The 18,541-nt window shown below is 42.2% G+C and overlaps 1 protein-coding gene and 1 non-coding gene across 2 annotated transcripts in view; one reads left to right on the plus strand and one right to left on the minus strand.

Moving 5' to 3' along the window:
- Positions 1-18,541, minus strand: part of LOC124620114 (inactive dipeptidyl peptidase 10-like) — a 1,175,439-nt gene that overhangs the window by 802,884 nt on the left and 354,014 nt on the right. The window lies entirely within an intron of this gene.
- On the plus strand, positions 4,173-4,246 carry Trnat-ugu. Its single transcript has one exon. It is a non-coding gene; the product is annotated as a tRNA-Thr (tRNA).

Raw genomic sequence — 18,541 nt, forward strand, 5'->3', positions numbered from 1 at the left:
ATTCATCAGAAAAAAACGACGTTTTGCCATTCGTGCACCCAGGTTCGTCGTTGAGTACACTATCGCAGGCGCTCCTGTCTGTGATGCAACGTCAAGGGTAACCGCAGCCATGGTCTCCGAGCCGATAGTGCATGCTATTGCAAACGTCGTCGAACTGTTCGTGCTGATGGTTGTTGTCTTGCAAACGTCCCCATATGATGACTCAGGGATGGAGACGTGGCTGCACGATCCGTTACAGCCATGCGGATAAGATGCCTGTCATCACGACTGCTAGTGATACGAGGCCGTTGGGATCCAGCACGGCGTTCCGTATTACCCTCCTCAACCCACCAATTCCATATTCTGCTAACAGTCCTTGGATCTCGACCAACGCGAGCAGCAATGTCACGATACGATAAACCGCAATCGTGATAGGCTACGTACGTTATGGTACGTTTTTCTCCTCCTTACACGAGGCATGACATCAACGTTTCACCAGGCAACACCGGTCAACTGCTGTTTGTGTATGAGAAAACGGTTGGAAGCTTTCCTCATGTCAGCACTTTGTAGGTGTCGCCACCGGCGCCAACCTTGTGTGAATGCTCTGAAAAGCTAATCATTTGCATATCACAGCATCTTCTTCCTGTAGGTTAAATTTCGCGTCTGTAGCATTACATCTTCGTGGTGTAGCAATTTTAATGGCCAGTAGTGTATGACTGAAGGAGCTCTTAAATACGTGTTCTGTATATAATCAATAGTGTTCGTGAATGAAGGTATGTGGAAATCAAAACATTAGCATCAGAGGTTCAAGAAATGTTTCAAATTAGTCTGTAACTGATGGCATGGATATAGATTTAATAAAATCGCTGACGTTAGCCACAAGTGCGGCCTCGTAAGGTATTTTTTTCTTCTGAAGTATTCTGTCACGCGTAAATGCGTATCTGATGGGTCTTTAAAGGTAGGGAAGAGGATTAGTGTCTAATGTCCCGTCGACAACGAGGTCATTAGAGACGGACCGCACCCACACTAAAAAAAGTGGCAATTGATGGTTAAATTTAGGTTATACGATCAAGCACACAAATCTAAAGGCTGTCAATTCACCTAAATGCCTAGGGATGAGAATTACGAACTTAGATCCGACAGGGATGATGGAGGTCATCAAAAAGTTCAATGAAGGGCTGCTCGTCACGTACTATCACGTATTAGCGGAGACAGGGTTACAGACATGATACACGAGTTCTAATAGCATTCAAACAAAGGTGTTACTCACTGTGGCGAGATCTTTTCACGAAATTTCGTTACCAACTTTCTCCTCCGAATGCCAAAACATGTGTTGATGCCCACCGGCATAAGAAGAAATGTCATGGATTGTGCGGCTGGTCCCTGCGGAGGTTCGAGTCCTCACTCGTGTGTGGGTGTGTGTCTTTGTCCTTAGGATAATTTAGGTTAAGTTGTGTGTAAGCTTAGCAACTGATGACCTTAGCAGTTGAGTCCCATAGGATTTCACACACATTTGAACATAGGAAGAAATGATTATCGTAATATTATGATGTAAATCACATCTCGCACGTCAGTATTTCATTGTTCGTTTTTACCGAGCACTTTTCGAGAAATAGTCTGAAAACCGTTCGATGAAATTTCTTTCATGTAAATGAAAGTGAACTGGAGAGCAAACATGTAGATGTTGATGTAGATGTGGACTGGTTAAAGACAGGGAAGGTAATCGGCTGTGCCGCTTGAAATGAACCATTCAGTTTTAAGCGATTTGGAAAACTGGAGAAACGGCGGAGAAGCTAAATCTGTATCGTCGGACCATCGTCCTCCAGTGTGCTAACCGCTGTGCCACCTCTTTAGATTACTCGTTTTGTGTCAACTTTAAGCTTTACATTAAGAAATTCGTTACTAATCTACTATCGTTTGTTTCGAAAGTAACATCCGTACTTCCAGTAACGTTTATGTCAGTGGTTCACAGTTAACACCATCGAGATAGGATCAACACAAGCCATTGCGGTGTATGTGGAACAACCGACAAGCACCTCCGGAGATGAATTACGTAAATGGCCATTAGGGCACATTAAACATTATACGGAGAAGGCTATCCGCGCGGATGAGACAACAGGAATAAATTATCGGTTCCAGCGGTTTCACTTTAGGGTTCTGTTTGTCCTCCAACATTAACGTGCGGTTGCGATACTTCGGAGATGCAATTTATTTATGAGTGTTTACAAGTGACGCGGAAATACCTGCCCTGCTCAGTTCTTCCCCTACAAAAAAAGATCGCAACGGAAGTATGTAACCAACCGATGAAATTCTGATTCGTTCTCAGGTGACTTCAGCAGGATAGCAAGGAGAGAACGGGCCCATAACGACGTTATTTTAATATCACTGATAAGATACCGAGTGGGGGGGGAGGGGGGGGGGGGGTACACGTTCACACCCAGTGGCAGTCTACATATTTGAGCGCCTTATAATCAATGCCATCGCCCACTCCCCTCCCCTCCAGGGAACTACTTGGAATTAATCAAGGCCATCCCTCCTCTGTGACTGGACGACTGAGATTGAAAACCCACACCCCATCTTCATCTTTGATAACTGGGGCACTTGGGAGGGTGAGGTTCATTCTGGAGCTCTACATCATAGGGAGAGGATTATGTTTTGTTTATCTGTTAATAACAAATTACATTAAGCCGTGTCACTCGAGGTCTATTTGTTAATAACAGTTTAAGATTGTGTGATTGTTTCGGCGTAACATCAAGCGGCGGCATGTCGGCCTGGACCGTTACAGCTCAGAGGGCTGTGAGACGACATGTCCGAAAGAACAGATACCATCTTAGTATACAGGGTGTTACAAAAAGGTACGGCCAAACTTTCAGGAAACATTCCTCACACACAAAGAAAAAAAAAAAATGTTATGTGGACATGTGTCCGGAAACGCTTACCTTCCATGTTAGAGCTCATTTTATTACTTCTCTTCAAATCACATTAATCATCCGTAAAGAGAACATTTGCACTGAAATGAGGATTGGCACATTGTTGGATGAACCATTCGCAGAAGTGTACCCGTGGAGGCCAATCAGCTGCTGATAGTGCCTGCACACGCTGTACATGGTACGGGAACACCTGGTTCTCCCGTAGCACTCTCCGTAGAGTGACGTGGTCAACGTTACCTTGTACAGCAATAGTTTCTCTGACGCTGACATTAGGGTTATCGTCAACTGCACGAAGAATTGCCTCGCCCATTGCAGGTGTCCTCGTCGTTCTAGGTCTTCCCCAGTCGCGAGTCATACGCTGGAAAGTTCCGTGAAACCTAAGACGCCGATCAATTGCTTCGAACGTCTTCCTGTCGGGACACCTTCGTTCTGGAAATTTGTCTCGATACAAACGTACCGCGCCACGGCTATTGCCCTGTGCTAATCCATACATCAAATGGGCATCTGCCAACTCTGCATTTGTAAACATTGCACTGACTGCAAAACCACGTTCGTGATGAACACTAACCTGTTGATGCTACGTACTGATGTGCTTGATGCTAGTACTGTAGAGCAATGAGTCGCATGTCAACGCAAGCACCAAAGTCAACATTACCTTCCCTCAATTGGGCCAACTGGTGGTGAATCGAGGAAGTACAGAACATACTGACGAAACTAAAATGAGCTCTAACATGGAAATTAAGCGTTTCCGTACACATGTCCACATAACATCTTTTCTTTATTTGTGTGTGAGGAATGTTTCCTGGCCCGCATCTCGTGGTCGTGCGGTAGCGTTCTCGCTTCCCACGCCCGGGTTCCCGGGTTCGATTCCCGGCGGGGTCAGGGATTTTCTCTGCCTCGTGATGGCTGGGTGTTGTGTGCTGTCCTTAGGTTAGTTAGGTTTAAGTAGTTCTAAGTTCTAGGGGACTGACGACCATAGATGTTAAGTTCCATAGTGCTCAGGAGCAATTGAACCATTTTTTGAATGTTTCCTGAAAGTTAGGCCGTACCTTTTTGTAACAACCTGTATATATAGTTAATGCTCACCGGCCACCTGAACATCTTCTTCTTCTGTGCGAATGCACAAACAGTGCCCGAACTCTTACGGGAATCGGCAACGCGCCGCGCGTAACGAGTATAGTGGGCGGGGGCAATACGTTGAGAATGTGGGTTTCGTGGGAGGCGTGCCAGAGATTAATCCCTGCAGTCGCGCTCTCCTCTGTGTCCTCGGTGGCTCAGATGGACAGAGCGTCTGCCCTGTAAGCAGGAGATCCCGGGTTCGAGTCCCGGTCGGAGCACACATTTTCATCTGTCCCCGTTGACGTATGTCAACGCCTGTAAGCAGCTAAGGGTGTTCATTTCGTTGTAATTTAATATCCATTTCCTTTCAACAGGCTGTAACGATTCGTTATTTGTAGTCAAGGATAGAGAGTACATCTCTGTAATACATATGAATGATCTGATTTCGAAAAACTGATGTACGACTTAATCTTCTTTCATCTCTTGCTTTCGCTCCTTGTTCGCTCTCTCGAATGAATGTGCACAGAAAGAAGTTCTGTATTTAGTATTGCAACGTGATTAATAACTCGAAATGCACTTTGTCATATTAGTTTTCTTGATTATTATGATGCTTTCTTACAAATTGTGAACCATTTATACGTTTCTAGGTAAGCAGAGGTTTGGCTGACACCATCAACTCGCTATTGCATGTACATTTATGTTTTTACAAGTGGAAACTGCCGTCTAATTTTCTTTATACGGAGTCCGATTAACATTGCTACTATCATGCAAATCATTTGTTACACTGCATTGCAATAGTCTCACGGTTCTGCGTCGCCAAGTTTTTTCGGCTCTCCAACAACAACTTCTGAAGCTGTTCAAACATTAAAATGGGTATTTCTCGAGTTTCAGAGAAACTGATTTATTTGGTTTACAACCTGATATATCGTCAACTGAAGGAAAAAATCTCAGTACTACGAAGGAGTTGTGCAATATAAGCGTAAGTTGGTAGGCGTGTTTCTATACGTTGTCTGTTCAACTGGCGTTGCATAAGAATGACGATAGTAGCCGCACTATGAGGATGCAAATCAGGTTTGCTTTAAGTATACGCTGTAACGTCATGAGAGTTACCTTTTAGACTGAATGTGGTTAGTTGATGTTAGTAAGAATTCTGTTAAGGTGACAAAGGATCCGTTATCAACAGCTCACTAAGTTTGAACGCGATAGTGTAACAGGGCTACGAGAAGTTGGATATTCCTTCTGCGATACTGCGGAAAGACTTGGCAGGAAAGTAGCTTCTGTACATGACAGCTGGCAGCGGTAGTGACGAGAAAGTACGGTCGCAAGAAGACCGTCCTCCGGACGGCTACATGGCTCTACCGAGAGGTTGGACCGTCGTGTACGGCGTATGGCTCTGGCGCATCGAACTGCATTTGCAGCAGCAATTTACGTAGCAGTTTGAGTAGTTGACACCACAGTGACACAACGAACTCTTGAAAATCGATTACTTCAAGGGCAGCTCCGAGCCAGACGCCCAGTAGCGTGCTATCCACTGACCCTAAACCATCGACATTCGCGACTTCAGTAGTGTCAAGCGAGAGCGCTTTAGAGGGTAGGGTGAAGATCTGTTCTGTTTTCTGATGAAAGCTGGTTCTGCCTTGGTGCCAGTGATGGCCATGTGTTTGTTAGGAGGAGGTCAGTTGAGGTCATGCAGCCAACCTGTATGTGTGCTAGACATACTGTACCTACACCTCTCGTTATGAATTGAAGTCGATTTAGTATGACAGCAGAAGCACTGTCACAGTTATCCCACACAACCTGACTGCAAATTTTTACGTCAGTCCTGCCATTCATGAACAGCATTTGGCTCTGAGCACTACGGGACTTAACTTCTGAGGTCATCAGTCCCTTAGAACTTAGAACTACTTAAACCTAACTAACCTAAGGACATCACACACAGCCATGCCCGAGGCAGGATTCGAACCTGCGACCGTAGTGGTCTCGCGGTCCCAGACTGAAGCGCCTAGAACCGCTCGGCCACACCGGCCGGCCATGAACAGCATTCCAGAGGGTGTTTTCCAACTGGATAACGCGCGCACACATAGCGCAGTTGTAACCGCATGCGTGCATTCAACATCCTCGGAGTTATACCGTTTATTAAAGTGTCCTCATTATACATTTTCAATAGTTTTGTCGCCCTGACATTGACCTGTGATCTTGCAATGTTGATCACTGAAATATGCCACCTAGACAAATTGTAAGTGTACTGTCATATCGCTAGTTTAGTTGTGGAGTATCTTTGCGGGCAGCCGCGTCTAGAGAGTCGAGCACCAAACACGGAACTGTTATGTTGTGTAGTGTGTAGTTCTGCATGTGAGAGGCATTGTTAGCATGGAAGTTGAAGTGTTGCTACAAGTGCTATTACAGTAAAGTGATGATATATAGAAATAGTTCAGAGGAAAGTGCGTCAAGAAGTAATTGAAAATGAGCAGTGCCGTCAATAACGTATTTATGTAACCTCTCGTTGTCTGTCCCACAGCATTGATCATCCGCTCCGTGTTCGGTCTCCCGAAATGAACTGATGTGAATCAGTAGAAATTAGTTACCATAAAAGAGTGCAGTCAAGTGCCAGTGTCTTGTAGCGAGCGTGAGGACGTGCGCTCGGTCATCGCGTTCCGCATTATCAACAATCAGCCGCACCGCGACGGTTACGTGCACGCTCGTACAAGTGAGAACTGATAACTGAAAAATTAACATAACGAACAGTGTAAAAATACCATTACTAGTGACAATGAGGACTGGTACCAAATATCTCTGTATGTGTAACGAGCGTAAGAAGTTTCGTTCGATCACTCGGCTTCCGCATAATCAACAATCACCCGCCTCGTGTCGGTTACGCGTACGCTCGTCTTGAGTGATATTGTGGACAGATAATCATCAAGATTGTTAATTGGGAGAAACATTTACGACTTAGAATGTAAACAGTGCAACTTGCGATTTTCTTTAATCGTCTCAGAATATAGTTGTTCATACCAGACGTGGAGCAGTGTTGTGCTTAACGCTGACTGGGGCTCCCCTAAACCCGCTTGCATATTTAGATAGATAATTTTTGGCAATCCAGCAGCAGTGTGGAGCAGAACAATACGACCGCCGCGGGATTACCAGGTACGTGGTGTGGATAGGGCGCACGGTCAAGGAGCGACAAACAGTTTAAGGGTCCCTACCCACTCATTTGTACTCCCGGGCGTGTTACAAAATGTATTCTCGAAATTTCATTACTCAACTTTTTTGCGTTGCGATTTTTTTCCGTCAGTGTATGTAGCTTGATCACCATGACCGGGAGATTGAATTTTCACTCTGGCGCTGTAAGCAGGTTCTCAGGAAGTTTTTCTAGTACGGCGTCTTCAAAATGAAAGTAACTTTAGTGAGGTAGATTGATTCCATGGCACATTGAACATCTTGGACTGAAAGGGGCTTTTAATGACAAATTAGCCCTTCTTTCCTTTATGACGTCCATTAAGAGCGATCTCCAGGGACTGTAAGGCGCTTTGGAACGGGAGAAGCTGCTGGAGAGAGATCAATAAGACCACTAGCGGGAGTTCTATATCTGCGGAAGCAGCATTTAGTGCTCATAAATCAGAAGTAATGAGAGCGTCGCGTGGAGAATAGGGTCGTAGGAGCGAGCTGGCGGCAACGGTGCGTTTCTGTGTCGCGGGACCGCAGCCACTGGAATTAGGGGCTGGGAGCTGGAAGCTGGTTAGCGGCTAGTCAGCTAGTGGGTAGTGGGCAGCGGGTAGCGGCGCGAGAAGGCTGCAGGCGTGCGCCGGGCAGATAGGGCGGGCGACATACAGTAAGCGCAGTGGAGCACAATCTAATGGGGTAATGGGCGCTAGGGAGGGGGACTGGGCAGAGGCAGTGAAGGGACTCCACTGTACTCCGGGACGGGGTTTGTCCGTCTGCCAGCTGCAAGCAGCAAAAAGTATTATGAAATGCCGGCACATCACTTCCCGATAAGTAGTCTCAAAAATACACTGAAGAGCCAAAGAAACAGGTACACCTGCCTAATATCGTGTAGGACCCCGTGAGCACTCAGAAGTGCCGCAACACGACTTAGCATGGACTCGACTAATGTCTTCACTAGTGCTGGAGGGAACTGACACCATGGACCCTTCAGGGATACCCATAAATTCGTAACAGTACAAGGGAGTGGAGATCTCTTCTGAACAGCACGTTGCAAGGCGTCCCAGATTTGTTCAATAATTTTCATGTCTGGGGAGTCTGGTGGACAGTGGAAGCGTTTAAACTCAGAAGAGTGTTCCAGGAGCCGCTCTGTAGCAATTCTGGACGTGTGGGGTGTCGCATTTCGAGGCGTAAAGCTTTGTGTCGTGCAGTCATCAAGGGTACACGACTGGACCTTCGGCTCCGAAAGCCCATATCGATGATGTTTCGTTGAATGGTTCGCACCCTGACACTTGTTGATGGCTTAGCACTGAAATCTGCAGCAATTTGCGGAAGGGTTGCACTTCTGCCACGTTGAACGATTCTCTTTAGTCGTCGTTGGTCCCGTTCTTGCAGAATCTTTTTCCGGCGGCATCAATGTCGGAGATTTGATGTTTTACCGTATTCCTGATATTCACGGTACACCAGTGAAATGGTCGTACGGGAAAACCCCACTTCATCGCTACCTTAGACATGCTGTGTCCCATCGCTAGTGCGCCGACTATAACACCATGTTCAAACTCATTTACATGTTGATAACCTGCCATTGTAGCAGCAATAACCGTTCTAACAACAGTGCAGAACACTTGTCTTATATAGGCGTTGCCGACAACAGCGCCGTATTCTGCCTGTTTACTTATATTTGCATTTGAATTCGCGTATCTATGCAAGTTTCTTTGGCTCTTCAGTGTGTAACAGGTTGATGTATAAGTTCGTAGCCTTTCTTGTTTTGTTTTGTTTGTTTGTTTGCATGTTGGTGTTCCGGTTCCTATAGGTTTATTTTATCGATTGTGGTTTATTTTTGTAATTGATTGTTACTCTTTGAATTTATATATTGTCATTTGAAGATAGTGAGTGGAGCTGCGGACGCTAGAATACGCTGGGCCAAGTGGAGAAACCGGAATATTCCCGACGTATTCTTCTGTTTGAGTTGAATAGAGCAGTGACAGTAGCGGAGGTTGCCAGAAACACTTGCGCCGTGTATGAGGATAATGCCATTGGACAGAGCACCGCAAGGAAACTTTTTTCTCTTTTTAAGGAGGATCGTTTTGACATTAATGGCTCTCCACGTTCAGGAAGACCTTTGGGTTTTGATGAAGATAGTTTAGACGCATTAATCCGCAATGATCCAAGTCAGTGTACTCGAGAACTAGAAATGTGGTGTATTGTGATCATTCAACCATTGTGCGACATTTGCATGCATTGGGAGGCTTCAAAAATCGGGTGTGTGGGAACCACAAACTATAAGTCAAAATAAAAAAAAAAGCTTGTGGCGTTATGAGCATCTCTGGTTTCTTGTCATCAATTGGCTTGTGAGCAACAGCGACCGTTCGTCTTGTATCGTTACTAGTGACATGAAATACTGTCTTTATGCTAACATAATGAAAAAAAGGTAATAGTTGAGCGAAACAAAGCAGCAACTCTCCTTACAAGGACCTGTGCATATCCACAGAAGATAATGTTATGCATCTGGTGGAACAGCGATGGTGATGTATACTATGAATAGCTCCCAATATGTAACTATCGCTGCAGACATTTACTGTCGAAAACAGAGATGTCTTGTCAGTCCTAGAACAACGACCAGGAAGGTTGCATGAAGTGATGCTACTCTACAAAAACGGATTCTACTAGACTGACAAAAAACACTGTAAAGGAAGTGGTTTCGAAATCATTCCACACCAACCTTATTCAGCTGATCTTCTGCCCTCGGGTTTTCATCTTTCCCACTATCCATCAGACAATCTTAAAAGAACTTACTTTCCGGATGAAAATGCGCTTCGAACGTGGCTCGGCAAGTTCGTTGCCAAAAAGCTACGTGATTTCTACAGTTGTGTAATCGGGAAGTTACCCCAGCGTTGGCACATTGTTGTAAATAGTGACGGAGGTTGTGTTAGTGATGACTAAAGTGCATGCTATATGTATTTGTTGCATTTTTAAGCGAAACTAAAAATGCTGCGAACTTACACACCAAAATATTACATATTTTCGGCACATCTGAGTTTTGATACGTCAAACAGAGTGAAAAACGTCAGTCAGTCTACATTTCATACAATTCATAGTTTTATCAAGTTCTGCTTGTGTCTTTTCTCTGCCTGTGTTTCAGGGACTGGCAAGTTCTAGAAAATAACATTGTGTATTGAATCGAGTCTTCTTTTAAGGATATCGGTGTTATCGAGCGGAATTATTTGTATTTAGAGGTATCGCATGAAAGTTTTAATATGAGAAGGAATTTTAAAAAGTTATAAAGCCACGAAGTTGATTAGCAAACATCTAAAACCTGAAGAATATTTTATCATTTACAATATTAATCAAAAAAGACGTACAGTGTAGTTATTTACAAAAAGTAATAAATGAAACCAATAATCATCAGTGATAGACATTAAGAAAGCTCTTGCTTTTATAATGTTCCCCGTCAGGCTGCTCCTGTTATCAGCTGCAACCAATTTTATTTAACAAGCCACTCTTGCGAACAAAACAGAAGAGGTTTGGCATATTAAGTATTGTTAAGCAAATTATGACAAAACTGGGATGAAATGACGACTATCAATCCAGAACTTCACAGGATCACAGTACCATCCTAAATGTGGTTATTGTTTTAGCTCCTTGGGCACAGAATCAGAGTTTTAAAATTCTTGCGTGACTGAGCTTTGGGGCAACACTTTCTCATTTCGTGACTAAACAGAGCGCTTGTTAGAGTCTTCTTGTGTTACATCTGAAACTTTATGTTCAGGAGTCAATTGACCAATCCGCCTAAGCTCGGAAAAAAATTCCTTAGCTATTTCCGCTATTGCAGTTGACTCTGCATGGGGAAAATCGGAGTGAACGTGCTTGAACTGGGGACCCAGAATTGTAGCTATGGCAAGAAAAGTATTTATTTCCTAAAGAGGTAGTCTGTATAATACTCCTATGAATAGAGAAGGTTGGTAGTAGCTGGAGTCGGTAAGAAATCTGCCAATGAGAACTATAGTGCTTATGTGGCACGGAAAGACAGACAGTAAAAAGTAGTACCTTAGATATTAAATTTTTAATATCGATTGATTGCATCTACAGTTTAAATATCAAATAACATATATCAGCGCTATCACGGAAATATATCGATATTTCCATATATTTTGTTGCTGATCCCTACCGTGTTTCCCTCATGTTTTTTCCATGTTAAGGAGGAAAATCAAACTGGAACTGAAATTCAGACGGTTTTATTTCCATTTTCATTACGTTAGGTATTCAGTAGACCATAAACCTGTAACCTAAGCATGGATGATCGCTAGATTGAATGAATGTGGTTGTAATTTCCAAGGCATGCAACTTGGTAAATTCAGGTTTGGGAACGGCTGTTGAGTTTAGCTTTCAAAGATGGCTTGTGGTGCCGCTCAGGCGAGTTGTTATCTGTGCGGTTTTTCCTAACGCACGCCGTGGTGACTGGCTTCTTCAGATCCACGGGCGAAGGGCGCGTTTGGTCAGATTTTAGACGTGGAACCGATAGAAAATTTTCGGGACGAATAGACACGTGTCGACTCTCCTGCTTTCTGATTGGAGAAGGTTTCTTGCACCACAGGAAAATTCGCCTTGTTTACATGTGATGTCTGTTCCTTTCGACATGCCTGAAAGAATAGACACCATTTTGATCCAGCAGACACTATGAATTAAGATGCGAAGGAATTACAGGCATTTTCTGCGAGCAGGCATTGACTGAAATCAATGGGATATGTCAGATACGTGTTATGATACTCCATGCAGTTGCAATGAAGACAGAGTCTGGATTGCTTAGTGATCAGAGCATATACCTAGTAAGCAGGAGACCTGGGTTCGAGTCTTGATCTGGCACAAATTTTCAACTTTCCCCAATGATTTGAATCAATGCCCGCTCGCAGCCAATGTCTGTAATTCCTTTGTGTCTTAATTCGTCTTGTTGATTGGTCAGTTCTCTCTCTCAAAGTTTTTTCGATCTCCATGCACGGAGACGAGGGAGGCTGGATTCTGTACAGCATTGCTCAGTCGTAGAAGAGTTGGTGAGCTGGTGTGCGATGAGTATGATGTGCCACTTCTGTGCACAATTAGACGGTGACTTAGTTCAGATTTTTCGAGTCAGGAACTTTCTGTAATGATGTGCCACTTCTGTGGACACTTAGACGGTGACTTTTAACAGGAATTAGATCAGATTTTTCGAGTGAGGATCTTTCTGTAATTTAGTCGTTTGTTAGAAACGTTATGAGGTTGTTGCGAGTGATAATTTCGCTATTATTTACCTAAATTCAGAATTAGCAGTATTTGATCTTTAGCAGGTCATGATTCACTTCATGTAGCGTGACTCCGACTGAGTTAAATGTTTATTTCCGCTGCGAGGTACAAGCCAGTTTTGATGACTCGACTGTTGCTAGAAAACAATGAATATTGCCTTCGATACTTCAGTGAATGTTTGAGTATTTGTATGTGAGTATCTGGGTGTCCATGTTACAGTCCTGAGCCAGCCTAATCTTTCCTGAATAATGGCGTTTAATACAGTCTATCCTTACGGAACCATGGTGCTGGAATTGGAAATGCGTTCCCTATTCACTAAAATTTCAGGGCTACACTCCACTTTGAGAATAAATGTCCATTAAATATCAATCCGGTTTGATAAACTTTTCCCCAATGTATATCCAGCATGCCTCCCTTCATCGTGTGATCATTAACCTCAAACCCCATCAGAGAAAGATACTAGGAAACATTTAGTAAATTTCCTTCTCTGACTGATTGATCATTAGTCCAGTAATTAGATTTATGTTGCACGTTTCCTTTGTGGTAGAACGTAGGACTAAATCCAGTTAACGTTTCTGCGACCCCAGACGACTGGGCACTCAGGGGACGGTAGGATATGTATGTTAAACAACGTTCTGCTCAAAGTAATCCGAAAGGTACGGAAAGTCCATGTTATAGGGCAAAAGATCATCTCACCAGAGACTGAAATAACAACTTTTAGACTTTTCGTAAGTCAAAACTGTCATTCACTGTTAACTTATTTGCAAAGTGTCAAGGTGCTCAAAATGTGCGTAACGTTCTGCCATGATGATACACGTTTCCTACAACTTCTAACAGTCAAGTTACATACGTTCTTTATGCCCTCAACAAAATACTGATTTCAAAGGTAAGTGTGTTAAGATATTAATTTCAAGTTGTTGCAGAGTGGTAGGACAACGGCGGTAAGTTGGGAAAATGCCTCTTGGCAATACCTGTGGAAAAATGCTGTTTCACATCATGATAAAAGAGCTTCTGAGCTACCACACAGCTTCGAGTTCTTGGGAATACAGTACCTGGACGATGGATGCGAAAGTGGTGGAGGCCCTATCGACAGTCCGCCATTGTCGCTAAAGAAGATTTTATTTGAATACATATTAGTCAGTTGATCTTTTGTGTCCATTTTGGACTGAACGACATACATGTGTGCCACCTATTGTTCAGAGTAGGCTATAATTCAAACGTTCTTTATTTAAATCGTGCGACAAGCTAATTTCGATAGGATTTCGTATACAGACACAATCTTAAAAGAATCGAAACATTCAGGTACCTGGGGTGAAGAAGGAAATTAGACAAGGAATAATAGCAGCGAACAGGTTGCACTACAGTTCAAACCATCTGTGCATGTCACGCAATGTATTGCAAGAATGCAAGATACAGTTGTACATGTCACTAGTGTAGCCAATCACATTGTTTGCTTGTGGGACATGAGCATGTACACAGATAATGAAAGAACACATCTGTGCACTTGAGATCAAGATTTTAAGGAAAATTTGTAGTGTGGTATCCATCTTAGAAACAGTGCATTTGTATACTTTTCTCTTCTACCATGGGCCTTAGTGGACTGTTTGTGACGACGATGATGATGACGATTAGCTGACTTTGACCATTCGTCATTTTCAAGCACATGTGTGATGGTACATACTGCATATAGTAATTATCAGATTCTTTTGCTTTACACATGCAAAATTAGACATCATATTCCATAATTAAATTAAGAATAAAATCGTAAAAATATAATCTGATAATTACAATATTTAAATGTAATGTCAGATGTGCTCAGAAATGACTGATGACTGAAATAGCTAACAGCATGATTTAAATATAGAACAATTACATTACAGCCTCCCACAGATCATGTTTTCTTTCACCCAGTATTTAAAGGCTGTGGATCCTAACAGAAACAAAATTTTATTTTAGTTATCTTTCATAACGCTTTCAAAAACTCTGTGAGTCAGCATCACGTGTGCTGCCTGTATTTTTCTTTAAAAAAATATGACTTCGTTTGTTCTAGTTGTTCGTCGTTTTCTTTTACAAAGTGAACTAAAATGAAGCGAAAATATATTACTTTCAATCAGTTGTAGAGTCTACAGTCTCTTTAATTGGCAAGCGGAACGGTGACAATGATGTATTCCCTATTTTCAAATGCCTGGAACTCAGTCATGTCCAGAGTGGTAGAACATCATTCAGATTATCAGATACGCATTGTACGGTCCCAGTAATGATTTTTATACTGGTAAAACAATATTTCCCGTTTTTTAAATTTTAGGCCCTAAACAGTGGTGGCTCACTTGAGCCAGACTATATAAAAACTTTAAATCGTAGCTCGGTTTATAAAACTTATTGCAAAAGAGAGCAATAACAAAGTCACTGCAGTACGCTGGTTATATACTGAGTGCTCTGACAATGTGATATTTGCTATGTACCGGTATTGGCTAATCACAATGTGCTTTATGATATAACGTGTGTAGGGGCCATGGTACAACAACCAGTCTTAATTATTAGAAGTTTTTTAAAAATAGCTTCGTGTATCTTATCCTATGACCAACGTTATTTTCGTTACTGATAACTCGTTCCTATACTCTCCAAAGACCTGAAGATGGTTATTCAACACCTTTAACCAGTTACATATCATTTTTTTTAATTGCAATCCAAGCAAACAAATTTTTACCTGATACATCGAAATTCTATCTTGAAAGTAACGGTATTAATAAAATTATTTCCTAGTATAATGCTTTCATCAATGTAACTGTCCTTACTGGTATTCCTTTATTTTCACTTTTTATAGATCTCATATCGGTTCTTCAACAACTGAAATTTATATTACAATAACGCAAATAATTTGGTTATGAAAATTTACATATCACATGTGTGCCTCATTAATACAATTAGATCATATAAAGAGGGTGTTCTCCTTCCAATATAAGTTGTTTCGTTTGGAATAGGTATATGCTGTTATTTGAATTTATTGTAGGAGAGGTCTGCCATTGATAATAAATTACATATATTTTAGTCAAGAAATTTGTTTAACTTATATAAACATTTTAATATTTTCATTATATTGAAAACAAATAAATTCACAGAGCTGTTTAATTACACTGAAAACTAGTACAGATGTCAGAGGAAAATACAGTGGTTCTAATTGAGAACAATATTTGGAAATCAGCAAGCTTTACAATTTTAGTCCTGTACTTAGTATCTCCATTCACTGTTCACTCACAGGAATGATGTTCAATTCCGAAGTGACCACATATCTGAAATACAGGCCTCAGTGTCTAACGCTAACAATGGTATCCTTTCACACAACGTTGCAACGAATCTTTTAATGTAGTCAAGAGTTTTTGGTGGTGAAATTTAATGCAAAAAATGTATCTTTTTGAGCGTTTGACACAAACACATACGCAGGGCAAGTAAATATGAAATAGCTCCGGTTGAATTTTTCAAAAGGCTAGTTTTCAAGTAATCGGCCACGTTTAATTTTTGAGAGTATGGATTTACCGACTGGATGTGTCCGTTCTTCACTTCTTTAGCGCAGTTCAGCTGTATACCTATCAGCTTGGCCAGACACTCACGCCTCTAACAATGTTAGATAAAACAGAAAAGCAATTCTGCAGTCTCATCTTGTTCTCATGTCAGAGACATATTCAAAATTCCTTCGACAGTTAGCCTCCTTATTTTAGCTTGACTCAAATGATGACTGATGTTAAGTGAGTGTTTCGTCCATTTAACAATATTTATTCTCTGTATTTAGTTAAATTCATTTGACAGAATGAGTGTTTACTGATTGCTAATACTCATTATAGTTATACTGGGTGAGTCAAGAGTAGAGGTACTGTACATGATTTGAACGGTGATAGTGTTAACGAGTCTGTACAAAAATCGTCATATGAACATGTATCCTGTTCTTAACGGTTTCAGCGGAAATTAATGAAAACAATGGCGAACAGGAAAAATGCAGCTACAGCAAATAAAAATTGTGATCTAATGTTTTGTTTAATTATGCACATTCCCTCATAAAAGGTGTTCAAATCATCCAGCGTCAATTGCAGTACATTCTGAAGCTATTGTACACAGCTGCTATGTTGCTTATCTGAGCTTATTCAGACATTCCTTTACTTGAGCCCTTGCACATAAAATACGTGTGACAGGTTCCTTAGTGTCCACTCTGATTTTGTAGACTTTTTTCTTACGTCAATCCCACTAATAGTAATCTAATTGAATAAGATCGGATGACCTCGAGGGCAGAAAGAAAATGACTCTACGACGACCGATCTAATGCCAAGGATATATTTCAGGGAGGTACTGTATGAATGGACGTACGGAACGTGCAGATATTCTGTCGTGCTGAATGTACATATGACGTTCGTGTTACCAAAGGAATATCCTCCTAGTATTCTGCTGACATGTTTGGAAGGAAATTAAGATACCGCGTTTGTGTTTGATAAGTATGTTTGTCTTTGTGCAGAGTTATTTTATATTATATTTGTATTGCATTGGAATGATCAGTAAAGACAATATTCAGTAGCTAAAGTACCTTTGGTTGTATTAGAATGAGAGTGCCGGTGACGAAGAACATACGACTGACGCTTATGATTTTGAGACGGCAGTTTGTCGGACACGGTGAAGAAAAGGAAATATGTTCATTTGGAGTTCTTTGTTCAGAATCATCAATACTATCACCCCTAAAAGAATGTTTCCTTTCCCCCTGACCCGCTCTCTACAAACAATGCTGTATTTGGCAAATGTATTGATACTTTCGATGATATGTAGATATTTGTGGTACACAGGCCTATCGATGTTATCTCTTCTTCCATAACTTTGGCGTACAATGCTACCATCATTAGAAAATTCTGCAGAATTCTCTAGCGAACCCTGTATCACGTATGATACATCGGTTGCAATGTTGTCCGTTTGACGACACATACATCCTCGAGAATGATGACAACAGCTATTTGTCATGCCAGGAGCAACCATCAGCAAACAATCCCTGAGCAATGAAGCATGAATTCACGAAGCGTTTCCTTATTAAAAAGAACTCCCTCAACTAACTGACACAAACGAAACGGCGAAATTGACGTTTTAGTTGGGTCAGTCAGTGGAGATGTATGCGCAATTGTTTACACATGGATGTATGATCCCGTTTATCGAGCCCTGTATCACATAATGTATGTCACCAGTGTCAATCGATCCTTGGAGCCTTGTGCCTAGAAATGGGAACTAGTAGCTTCGAAATGTGGCTCACTTCAAGTAGGCTAATACGTAAGTGCTACGTGTTGCGTTGCGCGCGAAGTTATGCCTGGGAGGCAGTCTCCGATTACGAGCGAGATGGACAATGTGTAACAGTATGTGATGGCGTCCGCTGATGCACTACCGTTACTTTGTAAGGTTTCATTTTGACGACGTAACAGATACTCATACCTCAGTCTCAATCGGGCAGTGGAATAAATCCAGTAGTGGCAACAAGTGAAAACGTCTGCCAGATCGGAACCAGAACCCAGACTTCACGATTTACGCAAGCGGTCGCATTAACCGCTTCAGCTATCCGAACACGCTTCTCATCCAATCTAAATTCCTAACCTGTCGCACACTACATGTTCGAAAGAGCAGATTGCCACACATTCACTACTGGCCATTAAAATTGCTGCACCACGAATATGAGTGCTACAGACGCGAAATTTAACCGACAAGAAGAAGATGCTGCGATATGCAAATGACTAGCTTTTCACAGCATCCACACAAGGTTGGCGCGGGTGGCGACACCTACAACGTGCTGACATGAGGACAGTTTCCAACCGATTTCTCATACACAAACAGCAGCTGACCGATGTTGCCTGGTGAAACGTTGCTGTGATGCCTCGTGTAAGGAGGAGAAATGCGTACCATCACGTTTCCGACTTTGATAAAGGTCGGATTGTAACCTATTGCGATTGCGGTTTATCGTATCGCAACATTGCTGCTAGCGTTGGTCGAGATCCAATGACTGTTAGCAGAACATGGAATCGGTGGCTTCAGGAGGATAATACGGAACGCCGTGCTGGACCCCAACGGCCTCGTATCACTAGCAGTCGAGATGACAGACATCTTATCCGCATGGCTGTAAA

The sequence above is a fragment of the Schistocerca americana genome, chromosome 6 (genome assembly GCF_021461395.2).
Source record: "Schistocerca americana isolate TAMUIC-IGC-003095 chromosome 6, iqSchAmer2.1, whole genome shotgun sequence".
Classification (NCBI taxonomy): domain Eukaryota; kingdom Metazoa; phylum Arthropoda; class Insecta; order Orthoptera; family Acrididae; genus Schistocerca; species Schistocerca americana.